This window comes from Suncus etruscus, chromosome 2 (assembly GCF_024139225.1).
Source record: "Suncus etruscus isolate mSunEtr1 chromosome 2, mSunEtr1.pri.cur, whole genome shotgun sequence".
In the NCBI taxonomy this organism is placed as follows: domain Eukaryota; kingdom Metazoa; phylum Chordata; class Mammalia; order Eulipotyphla; family Soricidae; genus Suncus; species Suncus etruscus.
Window position 1 is genome coordinate 30,718,855 of NC_064849.1, and position 21,522 is coordinate 30,740,376.

The 21,522-nt window shown below is 36.0% G+C and overlaps 1 non-coding gene across 1 annotated transcript; it reads right to left on the reverse strand.

The window, feature by feature from the left end:
• Window positions 1-20,035: 20,035 nt before the first annotated feature.
• On the reverse strand, window positions 20,036-20,249 carry LOC126002962 (small nucleolar RNA U3). Its single transcript, XR_007493532.1, has one exon. It is a non-coding gene; the product is annotated as a small nucleolar RNA U3 (small nucleolar RNA).
• Window positions 20,250-21,522: the final 1,273 nt, after the last annotated feature.

Genomic DNA, 21,522 nt, shown 5'->3' on the forward strand with positions numbered 1-21,522 from the left:
CAGGAATTTTTTTGGTGTGAGTGTGGGTACACTCCCTATACCTTCTTACAATTCAAGCCCTGGCAGCTAAAACCACCTCCATAAAAGCCACAATATAAGCAATAGTGCTTGGAATTCCTGAACCAGAAAGCCACAAACAACTCCATTTTTGTTTAATATTGTCACCCATATAGGGATACACTATTTAAATGATAATGTGTAGCTGAAGCCACCTACAGTTGAGAAACAAATGAAGTAACAGAATGGGCAATTAGCAACAAGAACTTACTGACTTCTGACAATGACTTAATGACCTCATTGGAGATATGCTAATTTTCACAAATTTGCTCATCACTGTACTTCTTTTCTTATTATTCTTTCTTTTATTTTTCCCTTCTTTGATAAATTTGCTCCCACTTACCACTTATTATACTTACATGTAAACTATGTATAACATGTAAAACATCATAAACTATGCCAACTATACCTGGATGGACATGGAGACTATTATGCTGAGTGAAAAAAATCAGAGGAAGACATATGGTGGGTGTACATTTTATGACTGAAATTCAACTATTAATATGTTTGTAACCGTGGTACGGAAATAAAGATATTTAAAAAAAACTCTATTTAAGGTAAAAATGACTATGGGCATGGTGATTTTGCCAGTGAAGTTAAAGTGACTATGGAGCATCTAACCTAAAATACCATAAGATAGTAGGAAATAATAAAAAATAGATATTCAAAAGTGGTTGCTTTTGATGCATTTTCCTCTTCAGAGGTAAATTCATCCTACTGAAATTCAAAAAAGCCAACTGAGCCTTTCTGCTTATGCCACATCTCTATTCACCATCATCTGATTCTAATCACTGCAGAATCTATCACCAAATTACCATCATCCTTTGCTAAATATTCATATGTTTCCTCATCTCTCTCCTAATTCTGTTTCTGATTCTACTGTCATTCTCTAACTTTACATATTCCTATTTCTCCTATGAAAATCACAAAGATCTTCTTGTAGAAACTTGTCAGAAATGGGAATTCTTGGTTGCCACTCCAGGCTTACTGAATTAGAAACTGGGAATGAGACCAAAAATATGGATTTCAAGAAGCCTAAAGGTGATTCTGATTTCTGAACAAGTTTGAGAAATTTTGCTCTATCTGATAAATCTTCTGCTCTATCTATTATCATCTTTTCTGTAATAGTATACATTTAAATTATTCCAGCCTCATATTACATGTTTGGTGTTTGTGTATGTGTGTTGGTGGTGCTCAGAGCATATTCCTGCTCTGTGATCAAGAATCACTCATGGTGAAGCATGGAGGACCATATATGTATGGCCCTTTGCTAGTGTCCACCCAGGGATCCAAATGTAGATAAGCAAAACATAGCATATGCAGTCTGAGAGAGAGGGAGAGAGAGAAAGAGAGAGATCACCAGCGAGATCCTGGCAAGATCACCTGGGGTAAGAAGCTCCAGAGCCTAACTTTTATATTTTATAAATAAGGAAAGATAGAGAAGGCTGAGAAAGAAGCATCTGATTGATGTTGCTTATGCTGTATATTAGGCCAGGCATGACCTAAGGGCCCAACCCCTAGCCAGCTAGCTTCCCCCATCTCCCCCACTACCCCCAGTATTCTCCTGGGTCTCCTACCAACTGCCAGACTTCTCTTTGTATACCTGCTCAGTTGACCATTGCAGGGGGTGTGCCAAGGTCCATTAGCTGTTGGGAGAGATCATCACCTTAAAGATACATTAACAGGACCTAAGACTGAACCCAGGTATGTCATCTGCAAAGAGAGCACCTAAATCTCCATACTATCTTTATAGTCTCAAATTTCATGTATTTGAATCAATCATTCATAAATTTAAGTGGTAATGATATTTTATTCTAAAGAAATGCATATATGCCAGTGTTACTTGAGCTTTATATTTAATTTGAGCATATTAGTTCTTTTTCTCTATGTAATAAATTGGCATGAGTAACATTTAAGTACTATTTTGTTATTGTTATTCTCTGATGTTCATAAATTTACTTGAATAAAAATGTAGGACATAAAGGTTAGAGTGTAAAGGGCTAAATGAAAGGAAGAAAAGAAGATATGGAAGAAAGAGAGGAAACAGAAGAAATTGAATTAAAGAAAAAATGAAAGCTAAGAAAATAAATGTGTAGAGAAAGAAGAAATTAAAAAAGAAAAATTTTTATGATAATGCACCAATATAATTAATAATTCATATTATTAAGATCCTCTAATATCTGTTGCCTTTTCCTTAACAGGTGTTTCAATAAAGATGAAAGCAAACAGTAAACATCAATACAACAGTGTATGTTGGCAGGGGTTGGAGGAAGGAGTGTTAGACCTACTACTAAGATTCAGAAACATGAAGTAAATTCTATTGTGATCATTTATTTTACAGTATTCTGGCTTGCCCCAAATTCCAACCCTTTGGAAATGAAAAATAAAATATGTCTATAAGTATTTCTGGTTTCCTCAAAGTTTCTTTTTACTTTATGAACCCTTCTCCATTGGGAAATTGCTTTAACAACCCACTTCTAAGGCTATTCCCTGGTCCTCTGAAATTCTATACCGAGATGTGTATCTTACACTTGAACTGATATGATAATACTTAAATCTGACAACACTTTTGCGCACAAGAAAATATTCAAAACTGTTTCCTGTGCCAGTGATTCATTTCAATGCTGATAAATAGATTTTGCTTTACACTTCTGGCTGTCAAAGGCATGTGCTGGGCTTTCTCTAAATTTAAAATCCAGTCAGGGGAATGAAGGAGATAACACCTCTTTTATTACAGTTTGGAGAAACAATAAAAATCATTTTGGATATTGAAGTATCCCATGAAGCACTTGGGTATATTTCACTCAGTGCTTAGAAAATTGCAGACAATATATTCAAAGAAACAGATGTCAACTAAATACTGTTAAAGTTATGATTCCTTTGTAGTCTCCAATTGGTTTGCAAAAATTAAATTGAATCAGTGAACCACAAATAAATAAGCACAGAAGAAGCTAATTGTGTAGAAAAGAATGGTCCACTTGCCTTGTCATTTGCTACTTGAAATTCTCTCAAGTGAAGTTTATCAGAAATCCAAGTATCAGAATAAAGTTCAGACAGATTGAGACTGAAGACTTGGCTTATGTTTGACTTCTTAACATCTTTCATCAGAGTCACCAAAAAGCAGAAGAAACATCACAGATAAAACAAAAAGCTTGAAATGCTCTGTAGTTGGTTTCAGAAAGACATCCTTCAAGTCAGAGATGTTTGGTTCAAAGTTCCTGAATCTGTAATATGTGTATAAATCATCTGGGATTTTAAGAAAGTTCAGATGTTGATTCAGTCATGCAGGGAAAGGTTTGTATGTGCATGAGAAACCATTATTAGTAGCATTGTAAAACACAGGATCTCAATAAAAATTCAAATGAAAAATAAAGCACCCCCCAAAAAGAGTAGATTGATGTAAATTTAGTCTTCAGTCTTAAGAACCAGAATAAAGCATTAGTCTTTTATTTCCAGTGACTGAAAACCTCTTAGATTAACAATGGGGAGAAGTGCAAAATTTAAAAAAAAAGATGATATAGTAATGCTTTGTATTAAATGCAACAATAATTTAAACAAAAAATTAATTATCTTTCTTCTAAGATGCTAGCTTAATATTTATTTTTCATTATTATTTTGGGGACTAGTGCTCAACGCTTACTCCTGGCACTATGCTTAGAGATTCTTTCGGGTAAAGATTAGAGGACTAGATATGGCGCCAGCATTGAACTGTAGGGTTTAAAATGTGTAAGCCCCTTCCTTGCTGTACTATCTATCTTGTCTTAGATGAAATGTCAATGCATTTTACTTTTTTTTTTTTACTTTTAATTTGTGCATACTACACATAGCAGTGATCAAGACTTACTCCTGGCATTGCTCAGGAGACCAAAAGGGGTGCCAGAGACTGAATTAGAGTCTTAATCCTCTAGCACCTCTCAGGACCCCTTTGGCATTTATTTTATTAAGTGTCAGAAATATACACAAATAACACATCTGTAAATACCTTGTCAACAACATGAGTTGAAGCAAGTGATCAAGAATTCCCAAATGCAACAAAGTTTAACATCCAAGAAACTGTACTCTACAGGTTCCCAAATGTCTGGCATGAATCTAATTGTCAGAAAAGATAGAGGGAATAAAATAACATTTTCAACTCATTTACTAAGTCACTAATTAAACTATCTTCTTGGCAAACCTGGGAAATCCTTTCTATCAGGATTCACACTCACTTCAGTAGCATTCTTGAACTTTTCCAAGGCTGAAGCCACTGATGAGTAACTTCAGGGAATAGCCAGGAAAATAATTCAAGCCTGTGAACTATCACACCTTCTCAATGTCAGCAGACACCAGCATCAAAAAAATACTTTCTCCAAAGGCAATAAAATTGCATTTTTGGGGGAAATGACCATTCTTTTCACCACAGAGGAGTCAGTCTCTTTAGGAGCTTGCCAAGGGTCATAGAGTTTCTCCCTTATAAAATACTATTGCTATCTCACTGACATTCCCTATGAATCAGCTGCACCAGAGGCAGTATCTGAAATGTAACTGGTAATTTCTGTGTATCTCCAGAAGAAAAAAAGGGTCATATTTAAAATTTTTCCATCCCAGGAAGAAACTTTGCAGCACTATGAGCTGTACTACAGGGGAAAAGCTGCTGTAGTATTACTCACAGATAAAGCCAGCAGCTCAGAATGCCTTGATCCTCTAAATTCACTAAGATTCACTCAAGATTCCAATGCAAAACTCAATGGCTTTTATCTCTCTGACAACAAAACCAAAGGGGTATGCCAAAATGGAATGCAATGGAAGGGAGGAGCTAAGGAATTATGGATTAATAACACCTTTACCCACAGGTGGACCTATTTTCATCTGCACATATCATGATCAGGAGAACTTATGTTATTAAAGGAGAAAAGAGTGATCTTTGGGCTGCTTCTCTTGAGATACCTATTTGCATATTGAAGCGATTACATGGCAACCTAACTCAGCACTTCTTCAGGATCAGCTCCTTGTAGTTGCACATGATATTTTAAATTCAATAACTAAATTACTTAGTGGAAGAGATATTTGTAGCTAATCTCAAAATTACATCTACAAATAATTCACGACCATAGTTACCAATAAGGAAGAAGCCTAATTGGTCAAGATGGATAGTTTAATTAGTCTGTCTTCTAAAAAATCCCAAATAGATAAAATCACTTTGATATGCATCTAGACACTGCTGAAGCAATATGAATAATCTAAATTTAAGAGTCAGGGTCCCTAACTTTCTCTGGTGCCCTATGTTTCAGGACACTTGTATTAGGGAACACTTTCTCTATGCAGCACACATGGCAGACATTCTAAACTTAAGTCATGACATTATTTTCATATTTAGTCACTATTGGAGCATCTTATTTAAAATATTTTAATTGCTCAACCCAAGATATAGGGAAAGTACTACCAAAAAGATAGAAATAAACTGTCGACTTAGTTATAAAGGAAAGAAATGGAATTATGATCTATATGGAAAAATTTAACATTCTGCAATCAACTCACTGGGTAAATTTCTCTTTTTATTATCGTAGAATGGTTTTCATTTTAAAAAAAGAAAAACCAGGGGTGGAGCAATAGTTTAGTAGGAAGAGAGCTTGGCTTCAATACAATTAATCTGGTTTTGTTCTCATGTACTTCGTATGGTCCCCAAGCCTTCGAGGAGGGATCCCATGCACACAGTCGGTAGTAAACCTTAAAAACTCTGTGTGTGACCCAAACATAAAATAAAAAGAAAAATAAACTAGTTCTTATTGGTATGTGATTAATAGGAAGAATAGAGAATATTTATAAGCTGATGAAAATACTCTCTGCAACATTCTAAGTGATGACTACACACTCTATACATTTGTCCAAGTGGATCTGATGTTTCAAACAAAGTGCAAAGCTTGAGGATGATTTTGAGTGTCATGCAGGTACATTGGTCATATTGGTGTTCCTCTTTGGTGGAGACTAAGGAATATCTTGGAGGAGTGTATGCAAGGGACCAGAGAGTATGTGAGAAATAACTGTACTTCTCCCTCAGCTACTTGGAGTTTAAAACTGCACTAGGGACAAGGAAATAATGCAGTGATTGATTTCAACTTTCCAGCATCATGTGTTCTCTATGCATTTCAGGGGGCAATGTTATAAGATCTTTAGAATGACTATGTATATCCTGGAGGCACCTGAGACTGCCTGAGTGTTCCAGGTAATCCATCACTGGCATGGCAATACCCAGGTAGCATGCAGACTTCAGGACTCAAAGCTCAGTTCGCTACAAATTACAAGTAGTGCCCTTATACCTCCTGAGTATAAGTTGGGAGTTTCCTCCAAAATTAAGTGTTCCAAGGGCTATAATGATATGTTATTGATTGGACACTTGAAAAGCATTCTTTATATACATCAAGCACAAATTTGATCACTATACCCACCCGGTTCCCCCAAACCTTTAAGCACAAATCCTAGAATAAGCCCTGAGTATTGTCAAGTGTAGACTAAAATCTATAAATGAACCCTAAATGAAAAATAAAATTGTTCTAAAAGTGACTTACTTGTGATATAATTTATACTTAAACTTCATTAATCATCATAGTAATAAAAACAGTTACTGGATCTTTTATGAGCCAGATACTGTGTTAAGTATTCTGAATGAATTAGTTTCACTACTTATTACCCTTTTGGTACTACTTAATTGGTTTATTTTTTACTTTTTTATCATATATACTAATAATGCTCTTATGCTAGAAATTAGTACATGGAAAAATTATCATAGGACTAGTAAATAAATGACTAAACATGATCAGAGGAGCTACTAAGTTGTTGAATCTGCTATGTAATTCTGGTGCTATAGAAATTTTTTGGTTTTCTTAAAACTTTTCATTTTCTATGTGTTTATTATTTAGATATTAGTGTGTGTTCAAATCAACCTACACCTGCATATATCTATAGAGAGCAAACACACATTTAGCAGGTGATCAATGCTACCTGTATTAGAAGGAAATGTAAGGAGGTTTATCAAAAAAGCTCTCATTGTAAAAGGATTCCTGTATGGTCTTAATAGCTCCTTTATATCAGAGAGTGTCTACATTACTACAATTAATGAGGAATAACAATTTAGTAGCATCTATAGAAATAATAATTTATAGACAAAATTTAGCATGTTTCTTATTCACAAATTTGTTTCACACCAATATGCCTCATCTTTGAATTTGAAATTTAGGAATCCAGGGAAATTAACAGAGCATGGTTTACCATACTAAGTTTCATATGAAGATGATTTATGATTCCATGAATCTTTATAATAAATAACATATAAAATAAGCATGTTTTAAAGAAACTTGTCATAAAATAAGAAAAAAAGAAACATACTGTTAGTGGCATAGGAAATAGTTAGAATACATGTGGTTTACTCGGTGGCAGAGCAGCTTAGATATGAAGGAATTTGACAAATAGAGATATAATAGATGGAAAGATTAGAGGTTGTAGCTTTATTCCTTTTACCCTTGAGTCTAGTTTGAGCTCTGAGATTTCCTACCAAGTAAACAGAGCATAGAAAAGGAAATAGCACATTTGCAGACAACAAACCTGGCAACTAAGACCTTAACCAAAAGAATAATTCAAAGTTCATCAATGACCTGGCATGTAACACTGAGATGTCAAGAGAAGGGCACTTTACCTCTGTGGTAGTTTTTAGTAAATTCATAATCCCTTATGATCATGTGAACATTTTGGATATATCCAACTGATAACCATTCTGCAAAAATTTTCAAATAGTACTCTTAAAAATTATACAAATTGTGAAAAATAAAGAAAGACATAGAACTTGTCACAGATCAAAGAACATTAAAATGTGATCCACAGAAAAAACTCCAAAGTAGACTTCAGGTAAATCATTCTAACTGTACAGTTAATTATTTAGATAAATAATGAATAGTTATAAAATATATATAAATTAGATAAAATTGCATGCAGAACATTAGAGAACACTCTGGACTCTTTTGCAACTTATTTGTAACTTATACATATTCAAAATATATGTATTATTAAAAAAACTTAGTAGTACGCATGAGTGTGGCTTAAATGAGCATATGAATAATCTACTCAAGATCCTGAATTCAAATGCTGGTACTGTGTATCTAGTTAGAATGTATAACTTTGGTGACTGTTGAATATCACTGAAGACAATCCCTATTTTTAAAATGATAGTTTGGGGAAAAATGTGTTTTAAGTAAAATTGTTTATCTTTTGCTTTTGGGATACTCCTGGCAGTGTTCAAGTTTGTTCCTCTCTCTGCACTCAGGAATTGCTCCTGGCAGTGCTTGGGGGATTATGTGGGGTTCGGAGGCACAAACTCACAATAGCTACATGCAATGCAAGTAGTTCACTCACTGCCCTATCTCTTCAGCTCCAGGAAAAATGCTCCTTTCAGATGAATACATAGAATGAACATCACAGAATATGATCTTCAACAAGAATCATAACTATTAACCACAGAAAAAAAAGTTCTACGAAGAAAATTACATGGTCAGGTAGTTAAAAGTTATGAATAAATGTATTTGAAGAAGACTCAGATATTAGGCACTGTTCTGCTTTTCATTGGGCAGCTAGAAAAGTGTTATGCTACTATTTAATTTAAAAGAAGTAATATCTTCATAACTTAAGATTTTATCATCAAGGGAGTTCTATAGAGATAATAAAGCAACTCTTAGCAAGAATGAGCAGGAACAGAAATGAAAATCTAGAAATGTTGAAGTCCTAAGACAGCAAGGTGCCCACAGAGAAAAGAGCTACAAGAAATAGTTTACAGAGACTTTTAAGACCTGTTTCTTCCAGATATGGCTCTGAAGAGACTTAATCATAAATAGCTTGCCTAATAACTTCTACACCCCTGATAGTCTGACTAGAAAAATAAGAGCACATGGGGCTGGAGAAATCAGCGCAGAGTGGTGGGGTGTTTGCCTTGCATGCAGCCAACAAAAGAGGGACCTGGTTCGATTCCCACATCCCAAATGATTCTCCAGCCTGCCCCAGGTGATTTCTGAGTGCAGAGCCAGGAGTAACCCCTGAGCACTGCTGTGTGTGACCCAGAAACGAATAAATCAATCAATCAATAAATAAATAAATTTAAAAAAGAAAAAGAGAGGCCAGAGTGGTGGCACAAACTGTAAGGTGTCTGCCTTGCATATGCTTGCCTAGGATGGACTGCGGTTTGATTCCTGGTTTCCCATATGGTCCCCAAAGCCAGGAGCGATTTCTGAGCACATAGCCAGGAGTAACTCCTGAGGGTCACTTGGTGTAGCTCAACCCACTCACCCCAAAAGGGGAAGAAAATAAGAGCACGGATTCTAATAGCAGAAATCCCAACTCTACCATTTAACTAAATTTATATAAATTTTAATTAATATAAGTATACAATTATCATATAAATTTTTAATCCTTTCATTTCTCTGGATCTGTTTTTCAAGTGGAAAATGAACCCTGATCATTTCAAAGACCTCTTATAGGTTGTAAGTATTAGGTGATTGATGATTTTTATAGACTACTTGACACACAAATTTCCATTTTTGGAATCTTGGTTATTATTACTAAAAGAATATAAGTAAGAATGATGATGAATATGATGCCATTAATTATAAAAGTGTGTTCTGGAGCAGCCAGAGATGTGATACTGAAGTTAATACTCTTGTCTTGCATGTTACTAACCCAGGTTCAATCTTTGGCAACCCATATTGTCCTTAAGCCCATCAGGAGTGATCCCTGAGCACAACCCAGACATAATTCTTGAGCATGTCCACATGTGACCCAAAACTAAAAGTAAGATAAATTGTGTTCTGTGTTCACTTTGGTTCTGATGATCCAATGAAGAGTTGGCTACGTTGTATATATCTGGTAATATAAGCAACAAGATCACGTTGCATTTTTTTAAGAATTTATTTCTTTATTTAAAAAAATCATGCATCACATAGTTGACTGTAATGCATTTGTTTCGAGATAAGTGAGAGCAATGTTATTTAAAAAAAAAAAATAAAGGGGGAGTCAAAGTGGTGGTGCCGAATGGTAAGGCATCTGCCTTGCCAGTGCTAACCTAGGACAGACCACGGTTCGATCCCTCAGTGGCCATATGGTTCTCCAAGCCAGGAGCGATTTCTGAATGTATAACCAGGAGTAACCCCTGGGCATCACCGGTGTGGCCCAAAAAATAAAACAAATAAAACAAACAAACAAGAACATAAAGGGGCCAGAGTGATAGCACAGTGGTAGGGCATTTGCATGTGGTTGACCTAGGACAGACCTCCTTCGATTCCTGGAGTCCCATATGGTCCCCAGAGTCAGGAGCGATTTCTGAGCACATAGCCAGGAGTAACCCCTGAGCATTACCAGATGTGGCCCCAAAACCAAAAATAAATAAAGAAAGAATATAAAGAATTTATAAATAAAGAACATAAAGGAAAATGGGAAGAGGACAGGAGAAGGCAGGGGAGGGAAGGGAAGGAGAGAGGGGAGGGGAGGCGAGGGAAGGAAAGGGGTTGGGAGGGGAAAATAGGGGAAGATAGGGTGGGGAGAGGGGAGTGGGGGGGAGGAGAGGAGAGGAGAGGGGAAGGGAGGAGAGGGGAAGGGAGGAGAGGGGAGGGGAAGGGAGGAGAGGGGAGGGGAAGGGAGGAGAGGGGAGGGGAAGGGAGGAGAGGGGAGGGGAAGGGAGGAGAGGAGAGGAGAAGGGAGGAGAGGAGAGGAGACGGGAGGAGAGGAGAGGAGAGGAGAGGAGAGGAGAGGAGAGGAGAGGAGAGGAGAGGAGAGGAGAGGAGAGGAGAGGAGAGGAGAGGAGAGGAGAGGAGAGGAGAGGAGAGGAGAGGAGAGGAGAGGAGAGGAGAGGAGAGGAGAGGAGAGGAGAGGAGAGGAGAGGAGAGGAGAGGAGAGGAGAGGAGAGGAAAAAAAGAGAAACAAAAGATTTTTTTAAGAAAGTACAGTGAAAAAAAATTAGTGAAAATTATTGTATCTCCAAGAAGGTCATGAGATGTTGGCAGAAAGTTTGGTAAATTTTTGTTGTTAATTGACAATTCAGTTATTTTATTTGTTTCAAAAAAGTAAATAACCTCATTACACAATGTTATCTATATCAGTGTTCCTATTGGGATGACTGCATCAAACAAATAAAGTTGTCCAAGAATTCAAAGCACTACATCTGATACTTTTGTGGGGTATGGCCTTAGCTGCCAAATCTACAGAAGTTGGAGAATGCAGGATGCAGAGAAGGTGCCTGCACTCACTTTTAAAAAAGCTCTACTGATATCAATCCAGATGCTAGCAAACCTGGATTGGTCAGATTGGTGTCTTTGCAGAGAATCAGATAGGAGTGGTGAAGCAGGGCCATAAGCAAAAGAGGTAATTATGAATGATGGATGCAGCAGGAATGACTTTAGAAGGGTGGGAATTTGGCTTGCCACCTCCTTCTGAGATTGCCAGCTTTCAGCTGCATAGCCAGCCATAATATTTTTCATGGCTTGGTTTCCATATCTTTTGAGAAAAGATTTAGTCTATGAAGCAGGTCTGGTGCAAACACTGAATTACAATTTCTAAGAAGTTCTAGAAGGTGGGCTGGTTAGATTGGGTTTTATTTAAAAGTTATCTTTCTCTTTTAATGATTCAATTTGGAACCCAAATAACAAAAATACAATTCAATGACCCAGCGATAAAATTCATTTCCCTGTGAAAATAAAGATAAAAATTATCTGTCACAGTAATCAAACGCTAAAATAGTACCAGTAAATTTTATGAACCCGCTTCTACATCATGGGAAAAGAAAGTAAGTACAAAAGGTAAAAAGGAGAGGAAAATGGGCTGGAGCAATGGTGCATGCGGTAGGGTGTTTGCCTTGCACACGCTAACCTAGGACTGACAATGGTTCTATCTCCCAGCACCCAATATGGTTCCCCAAGCCAGGAGTGATTTCTGAGTGCATATCCAGGAGTAACCCCTGAGCATCACCGGGTGTGGCTCAAAAACCAAAAAAAAAAAAAAAAAACAGATAAAAGAGAGGAAGAAGAAATGGCGATTTTGTACACAAGTCAGCAACTATATGTGAAAATCAGGAGAAAAGGGGCCCGGAGAGATAGCACAGCGGTGTTTGCCTTGCAAGCAGCCGATCCTGGACCAAAGGTGGTTGGTTCGAATCCCGGTGTCCCATATGGCCCCCCGTGCCTGCCAGGAGCTATTTCTGAGCAGAAAGCCAGGAGTGACCCCTGAGCACTGCCGGGTGTGGCCCAAAAACCAAAAAAAAAAAAAAAAAAAAAAAAGAAGAAAAAGAAAATCAGGAGAAAATAAGGTTGGCCTAAGAATAATTGGTGATTTTAGAAGGAGGGTAATTTGCTAGTTCAGGTTTTCAAAATGGTTGCTAGGATCATCTCAATAGAATTTAAAGAAAAATAAAGTGAGCAACTCATTCCAGTTTGGCACTGAAAATTTTGCATCTTAAGAAATGCCTTCTCGCTTCTGGAGCAGTTGCACAAGTGACAGAGCATTTGCCTTGCATGCACCAACATAGGACAGACCTCAATTCAATCTCCCTAGGGGTCTCATATGGTCCCCCAAGCTAGGAATGATTTCTGAGTGCATAGCCAGGAGTAACCCCTGAGTGTCATTGGGTGTGGCCCAGAAATCAAAAACCAAAATAAAATAAAATAAAATAAAAAGAAATGTCTTATCAAAGTCACTTTAAAAATAAACTACGATCAAATATATTACATTTAAACTTCACATTAAAATTGCTAAATTTCTCTCATGACATTTTAGATAAAAGTAACTTCATTTTGTCACTTTCAGTTATAAGAGCGATAGCATAGAAAATAAGGCACTTGATTTCAAGCGTGGAAAAACTGATCCCTGAGCACTGAGCCTGAAGAACACTCTAAGCGTAGCAAAGTATGGAGCAAAATTAAAACAAAGAAAACATCAATTTTTTAGAGGCCAGAGCAGTGGTGCGAAGTGGTTAGGTATCTGCTTGCTGGTGCTAGTTTAGGACTGACCCCAATTCAATTCCCCGGCCTCCCACCTGGTCCCTCAAGCCAGGAGCAATTTTTGAGTGCATAGCCAGGAGTAACCCCTGAGTGTCACCATGTATGGCCCAATAAACCAAAAAAACAATCTTTTAAAAATATGTAATTAATGTTCCATAGATATTCAGTACCAGAGAGAGATTTGCTTTGCATTTTTTGAATGTAGCTAACCTGGGATTGATTTCCAGCATCCCATATATTCTCCTATGCTTCACCTTGAATGATCTGTGAGCAGAGTCAAGAGTGAGAATTGTTGGGTATGGCCCAATCCCTTACCCTAAAAATATGAGTTGTACACAGATAGATTAAGGAAAGTTCAAGGAATAAAGTTTGAAATGGGTGAGTTTAAAATAGTTTACTTTTTTGTTTTCTACAGTTACGGTTAGTTTTTTATTTTATTTTATTTTGTTGAAACAATTGTGATCTAGAGTCCTTAACAGTTAAATTTCAGATACACAAAGAATCAGGAACCTTCCCACCACCAGTGGCAACTTCCCTTCACCAATGAACTAGAGAATACATTCTATATCACCACTTTTTGCCCTCTTGCTTGCCCGTTTAAGTTTAGATTGTTAAAGTTTAGGTATCTTGATTCTATTGCCATTGACTTCACCTTGAATATTTAGTCCTGTCCTTATTATTTCCCCACCAGTGCATCTGAGACTTCTGAGACTACTTGGCCCCTGTCCTCCAGCAATTATTTATTTATTTATTTATTTATTTATTTCTTCTTATTTTTATATAAAAATGTAGAAATATTTGGTAAGACAAATAATTCGTTTCCCAAGGTTTTATGAAAAAGCAGGAGCCCCTATTTAAAAAATAAAAATTAAAAAAAGAAAAAAGGAAGAAAGGGGTGTGTGTATGGCAGGTTTTGTTTGTTTGTTGTGTGTGTGTGTGTGTGTGTGTGTGTGTGTTTGCACAGGCACAGCAAAAGATGGAAAAATAGAAAGGAAAAACCTTTAGCCTAAAAACAGGGAGATCCTATCCTGAAGCATTTGTCATAAAAACAACAACAGTCTCAAGCAGGCATACTAAGTTGCCTAACCCCAAAATCTTTCTTTGTGGTCCCAATAAAAGTTCTTCTCAACCCTGGTTGTCACAGTCAGATCCTGATTTTTGTTCAGGTCCTATATTGAAGTCTATCTGACACAAAGCATCTTCTGGTTTCATCTCACTGTTAGGTGGCAATGCAGGGAACCCTTCAGCCTAAAAACAAGTTGTTGCTGTTAACAAGTCATCAGGGTGTCATAAAATCCACTCTGGAGAAGTCGGTGCCAGGGCAGCATTAGTGCCTGCCCTTGTAGAAGTTCTATTCCTGCTGCTGGTGCAGAAAACCATGCTGGTTCTATAGATGGGATCCAAGGTTCAGTTATGAATGATCAATGTTCTATTTTCTGAAGCCTACACCAAGTCACGATAAATGTTCAGTGGATAAGGCCCCTACTGCAATGTAAAATGTATGTGTTCCTATCACTCATAAATAAGAACTTGTTTCCACACCTAAAATTTCCCCATTTTAATGAGCCTATGCAATGACAAACTATGCAACATGATACTATTGATGCATATGTGGGTAAAAATAATAAGCTAAACAATCCCATTACCCTGGTTTAACATGAAATAAGACCGTAAGAGAAATCATTAATTTTATAAAATTTCCTTCTATATCTTTTGTAACAGGAGCACTCACACAGACACTCTGGGTGAACTTCAAATAGCATAGTTGCACTAAGCATTGCACCTGAAATTAGTTGATGAAGAGATCAATAACCAACAAACAAGATGTTGCCAGACTCTACAATAGACATTATCTAGTATTTTAATTACCACAAGCCAAAAGATAACCTTATCCTGTTTTATAAGAAAAACATCTGGTGATGACATCAGCTTTTATAAGAGCCCGACAAGTTAGAAATTCATGCTTGTGTTGATATCTATGAAAACAGGCTTCAGAAGAGAATCGCACCACGGAAGTACAGATGAGACCTCATATGACCACAATCTTGCTTACAAAATTGCTTTGGAATTTCAGTTGATATAAATCTTTTTTATGAGCTGATGCTATGACATGGTTGCCAAGAAAAGCTACTGCCTGCTTAGTTGCACCAGTTAGAAGTATATTGTTCCAAACAATGAAGCCTGTGTTTTGGCAGTGACAGTCTTTGGTTTAATTTTTGCCACAACATTTTTTGAGGAATACTTAGAGTAGCTACATCTTACTTATCTAGAAGAGCGAGCCTGGAACTGTGGAAATTCAAGAACGTGAGTTATAAAACTGCTTATTGGAGAAAGAGGATAACTGCAGACATAGCACCACCCAGAGTGATAATTATTTTCAAATACTTGAAATTCTATTTTAAAGGAGGTTTGAACTTCTCCCACTAAACTTCCGTAAGACATAAGTCAGATCAAGAGGTTGAAGTTTTGAATAGGTAAAATTAAGTTTATTACAAGAAAGAACTTTGTAACAATTATAGCTTTTTAATAAAAAGAATGAAATACCAGCATTGCTGAGAGCATGAAAATATGAATGTTTTATAATTGAAATGGAGAAGAAAATTAGATCATTCTTTGTAGAGAGGAAATTTGGCAACATAGAGAAGACTTAAAAGCCTGTATCTCTTAATACAGAAGCTCCTCTTATAGACATTTTCCTGCCTTATCAGAAGCAGTGATAAAGTTCATAAGAAAATTCACTTAACCATTTTTTCTAGAAATGAACATCTTGAGAAATAACCTAAATATTCATTATGTACATATATTCACACAAATATAACATGGATCTGTATATGTAACACATGTTAAAATATTTACATTACTGCTTGTAATGTAAAGAGCATTTATACCTCATGTGTGTTTTATTTTTTTTCAAACTCTTTAAAACTAAAATCAGTACATGTTTCCATCAGAAACAAACAAAAAACAATAAAAAGCAATAAAAGTTTAAAACATATGATCATGCCTTTGCAGTACCTGGCTCACAGTAGGAAAGCTACACATTTTTGTTGAATAAATGAATAAATTAATTAAACATTATAAATATTTTATGTAGTGATTCCTCTAAAAGAGGTAATAGCTCCCCATTACTGGAAATGTTTAAGCATAGGCTGAATGACTCTCAGTACATCTGCAGGGTATTCTTATTTGTATTTAGATCAGTAGTTTTCAAAGAGCCAGCTGGAAAAACCCTAAATATTCCCCATTTCAAAAAATACAAATGTCAATTCTTACCATAAATTCACTGTATCAGAATTTTCAGAAGTTGTTAGAATTTCTCTGGATCTAAGAGGGAGTTACATTGAAAATCGTTTTTATGATATTGAACTGATTGCTGAGACAGGATCATATAAATTTCCCCAGGGACTTTGCATGGGCCTGAAACATCCTCCATCCACTCATCTCTAGAGCTCTTTTTTTTTCTCATTTGTGTCTCATTCAGATGTCACCTTCTCAAAGAAGCTCCCTGACTCTTCAAAGAGCAACTTTTCCGTGGGTTTTTATCTAATCCTGCTTTTCTTTATAGGCCTTGGTGCTTATAACTTTCTGTAACACACTTTACTCTTTTATTAATTTTATCGTGTATGGTCTGTCTATCATTCCCTACTACAAAGTAAGTTCTACGAAGAAAACAATTCAGTCTTTTGTACGAAGAAACAAACTTAATTTGTTTTCTTAAGCATCCCTCAATATACCCACTAGGACACAGATGCTAAATGAATATAAATCGATAGGAACAAAGAAAGAATGAAAGTCTTGTACCAGTCATAGGTACTTAGATGAATAATGATACAATACAAAAAAGTATCAAAGGTGGTTTTACCCGGTATTTGACCTATTTTTTTAGAAAGAGGAAGATAGACAATTTTTATTATCTTTTCTTTTGCTTTTGAGGGCCAGTGAATCACACCTAGTAGTGTTCAGTTTATCTGTTTGTACATATGAATCACTCCTAATGGAACCTGGAGAACCACATGGGATGAAAGGAATAGAATCCAAGTTGGCCATGATCAAAGAAAGCCATCCTATTTACTGTATTATCTCTCCAATTCAACATAGTTTTATTTTCTGTGTTGTACACTCACACACAAAAATCTACACTATTGTTGCACATTTGAAAGCATGGGCAAAAATAAATAAGTCAGATTATGAATGTTCCAGTAAAACTTGACTGAAGACAGAATAGCCCACGAGCTATAGTTTGCTAACCTCTTGTAATTTTTTTAATCCTATTATATCCAAATTATCTAAAGGGATTCGTACTCTGGCTTGGTTTTTGCACAAAGCTTATCTCTCAAGGAAAGTTTACTGGGAGAAGATGTCCCTCTAAGCTGTTTCCGAAGGACTCTTTGTGAAGCTTTCAAATGAATTGTTCATGGATAAACCCACCAAAAAATGCAACTGGATAAATTTTACATGAAAAAGTTGAATGCAGTAGTTCAGTAAAATTCTTCAGTTTATGCTTATTGGTTCTAGTTGGAATTCATTCTTTTTCTAAAATGTTCTGCTTTTACCTACTCTTAAAAGTCTCTCTAATATGCTTTTATATTTGCTTTCTCTTCTTGTTGACTTACTGATTTGCTATAGCATGGAATTTTACATGTTTAGCTTCACCTTTACCACTGTATATTTCCCACATTATAGCAATCACCCTTCTACCCATTTCCCCAACTCTTTTCCCTTTTCCTCTGGGTCTAGGAGTTATTAATCTCTGATTCTAAGAGCCAGTTTGTTGTTTTAATAGTTCATCTGCTTAAACTCTTAATGTCTCACAGGTGAGTGAAATCATTCAGAAATTGTATTTTAAGTCCTTACTGTGTCACTTGGCATTCTCACTTCAAGTCTGTGTTGTGGGTTTCCTTTCCAGGATGCTTCTGTCAGTGGAAAGTGTTGTATGTTAGGTGAAAGCCATACTATGTCAAACTAATCTTTGAAAAAGAACATTGCCTCAGTGGCTTCTTTTTTTTTTTTCCAAATATTTAATTTTTGATCAGGAAAAATTCTTTCTTTTTTTTTCTTTCTTTTCTTTTGTTCTTTCATTCTTTATTTCTTCCTTCCTTTCGTCCTTCCTTCTTCTTTCTTTTTTCTTCTTTCTTTTTTATTTCTTCTTTTTCTTTCTTTCCTTCCTTCCTTCTTCCTTCTTCCTTCCTTCCTTCCTTCCTTCCTTTCTTTCTTTCTTTTTCTTTCTTTCTTTCTTTCTTTCTTTCTTTCTTTCTTTCTTTCTTTCTTTCTTTCTTTCTTTCTTTCTTTCTTTCTTTCTTTCTTTCTTTCTTTCTTTCTTTCTTTCTTTCTTTCTTCCTTCCTTCCTTTCTTTCTTTCTTTCATTTTCTTTCTTTCATTTTCTTTCTTTCTTTCTTTCTTTCTTTCTTTCTTTCTTTCTTTCTTTCTTTCTTTCTTTCTTTCTTTCCTTTATTTCATTTTCTTTCTTTCTTTCTTTCTTTCTTTCTTTCTTTCTTTCTTTATTTCTTTCTTTCTTTCTTTCTTTCTTTCTTTCTTTCTTTCTTTCTTTCTTTCTTTCTTTCTTTCTTTCTTTCTTTCTTTCTTTCTTTCTTTCTTTCTTTCCTTCCTTCTTTTCTTCTTTCTTTTTGTTTTTTGAGTCAACCCAGCAGCACTCAGAAGTTACTCCTAGCTCTACACTCAGAAATTGCTCCTGACAGGCTCAGGGGACCATATGGGCTGGAGGAATTCGAACCACCGTTCTTCTGCATGCAAAGCAAATGCCTTACCCCCATGCTATCTCTCCGGCCCAAACTCAGTGGTTTCTTAAGAAGAATTTTAACTAACCAATGGCCCTCAATTATACAGGAATATGAGACTGAGCCATTTGTTGACACATTTTGAGGATACGACTGTACATATATCATGCTATGTATATTGAACAGTTAAGCATTACTTGCCCAGAAAGAATAGCTGGCTGGGTTATAGAATTTAAACTCCTAAGTATTAAGGACCTCTCCTTTCTTTGTCTAATTTAAAAAAAATTATAAAGCACAAATTTATTCACAATTGAGTTTTAGACATACAATGTTCTCCAATCCCACCACCAGTGTGAACTTCCCTCTACCATTGTTCCTAGGTTTCTTACCCTACCACTAACACCCACAGCCTCCCATCTTCACAGATAGCTTTTTAAGTTCAATTGTTAAAGTCCAAACTTTAACAATTTAACAAACTTTAACTTCTCCTGGTTTCAGTGTTGTTGTCTCTATGGTTTGGATATTTAACTCAATCATTCCTTAATACACCAGTGTACTTGAATACCCTTGATACTTGCACTGTTGCTTCTCATCTCCCTTCTTTACCTCTTCCCTTCACTATATATCTTTTCTCCTTCTCCCTATATTCAAGAGCCAAAGGTGCTCTAGGTATCCTTTTATTTAAAATCATTATACTCACTCATCCAGCTACCCTAAATATCACATATAAGTAATATCATATTGTATTTATAACTCTTCTTCTGATTTACTCTATTTAACATATTTTCCAGTTCCAACTATGTTTCAGGTAACTGTATGATTTCATCATTTCTTAGAGCTGTGTAGTATTCCATTGTGTCTCTATACAATATCCTCATGATCTATTTGTATGTCTTTGGGAGTCTAGATTGATTCCAAATATTAGCTATTAAGGAATAATGCCATGCATAAGTTATTTTGAATTTTTTTTTGTCCTAAGAATAGATGTTCAAAGTGGCATTGCCAGATTACATGGCAGCTCAATTCTAAGTTGACTGAGAATCCTTCATGCTGTTTTCATTGAGGTTGGACCAGATGACATCGCCACACATAGTGAATGAGAGTTTTTTTCATCACATCCTCAACAATACAGATTTTATGGTTGGTATGTGCCATTCTTAGTGATGAAAGGTATCTCATTATTTATTTTATTTACTTGGATTTCAGTAATAATAAGTGATGATAAATATATATTTTTTTACGACTCAGACTGCATCCTCTCCCTTTACCCCTTCTAAAGGAAGGGGAGAACGATCATCAATGGCCAAAGGCAGCCGCAGAAGTGATACCTAGAGTCGGCTTCATGCTCAGGAGAGGATGCTCTGGCTCCTCCTCGTGGCTTCGGGTGCTCTACACGAACAGAGAAAATTCTCTAGTCACATTCTATAGAAATGATCCTGGAAAGTATAATCTTATGATAAATATTTTTCATGCGCCTGTTGGCCATCCATTAGTCTCTTTCAGATAAGTCTCTGTGCATTTCCTCTCCTCATGTTAATTTGGTTTTTGTAGATTGGGGTTGATCTTTTTTTTGTATTTTAAATATCCTAGATATTAAACCCTTAATGTTGAATGTCGTGTTGACTGCAAATGCTTTCTCCCAATCAATTAGATGTTCTTTAATTTTGTTTATACTTCTTTTACCATACAGAAGCATATAGTTTGATGCCATTCAATTTGTTGTTCTGATTCTATAGTCTTTGAGGAACACATTGTATTGTTGAAGACTACTTTGAGGACTGGGTTGGAGAGTTTTACCTATATTTTCTTCAATGCACTTTATAGATTCAGGACTGGGCTCAACATCTCTTTGGTCCTCTTTGAGTTGACATGTGGAACTCTAATTCTCTGAACACAATTTGTTAAAGAAGTTATCTTTATTTTATTTCATGCTCTCAGCAACTTTGTCAAAGTTTAGCTAATCATATATATGGGGGAGTTGTCCTTTGATATTCTATTCTGACCCACTTATCTGTCTTTATTCCAGAAATATGGTATTTGATCACTATGTCGTTATCATATAGTTTCAAGTTATATAATCAGATGCTTCCCAGTTTCTTATTCCTCATTATGTCTTGTCTATCTGTTTTTTTATGATTCTACACAAACTTTACAATTGACTCTGAAGAGTCTTTGAAGAATGTTATCTGAATTTGTATAGCCAGGCCATTGATTGCTCTCCCTTTTTGCAGAAACATTGTGCTACTTGGCAATATTAGCATTCTCTAGGCCACTTACATAAAGTAGCTCAGAATACTATCATTTAACTACATTTCAAATGATATCAACATAGTTCCGAGTTTTTTGGGAGACAGCCATGCTTATCATTATATCACCAATACCAACATAATTTCCAGTTTGTTTTAAAGCCAAACCCAGATGTACTCAGGGCTTCTCTAAATTTGCACTCAGAAATCACTCCTGGTAGGGCTTAGGGGACCATATGAGATACTGAGAGTCAAACCAGGGCTGACTGCAGACAGGGACTTATGCACTGTACTGTCACTCTAGCCACATACCTAGATGTTTGTTATGAAACAAAAGGATAAGAAAATCTTGTAGTCCTTCTTCTGATAGAAACACAATTATTTGTTCTAAAATTTGGGGGCTAGAGCTATAGCACAGTGGGTAGAGCATTTGTCTTGCATTCCACCACTGTGGTTCACTCTCAGGTGTCCCATATGGTC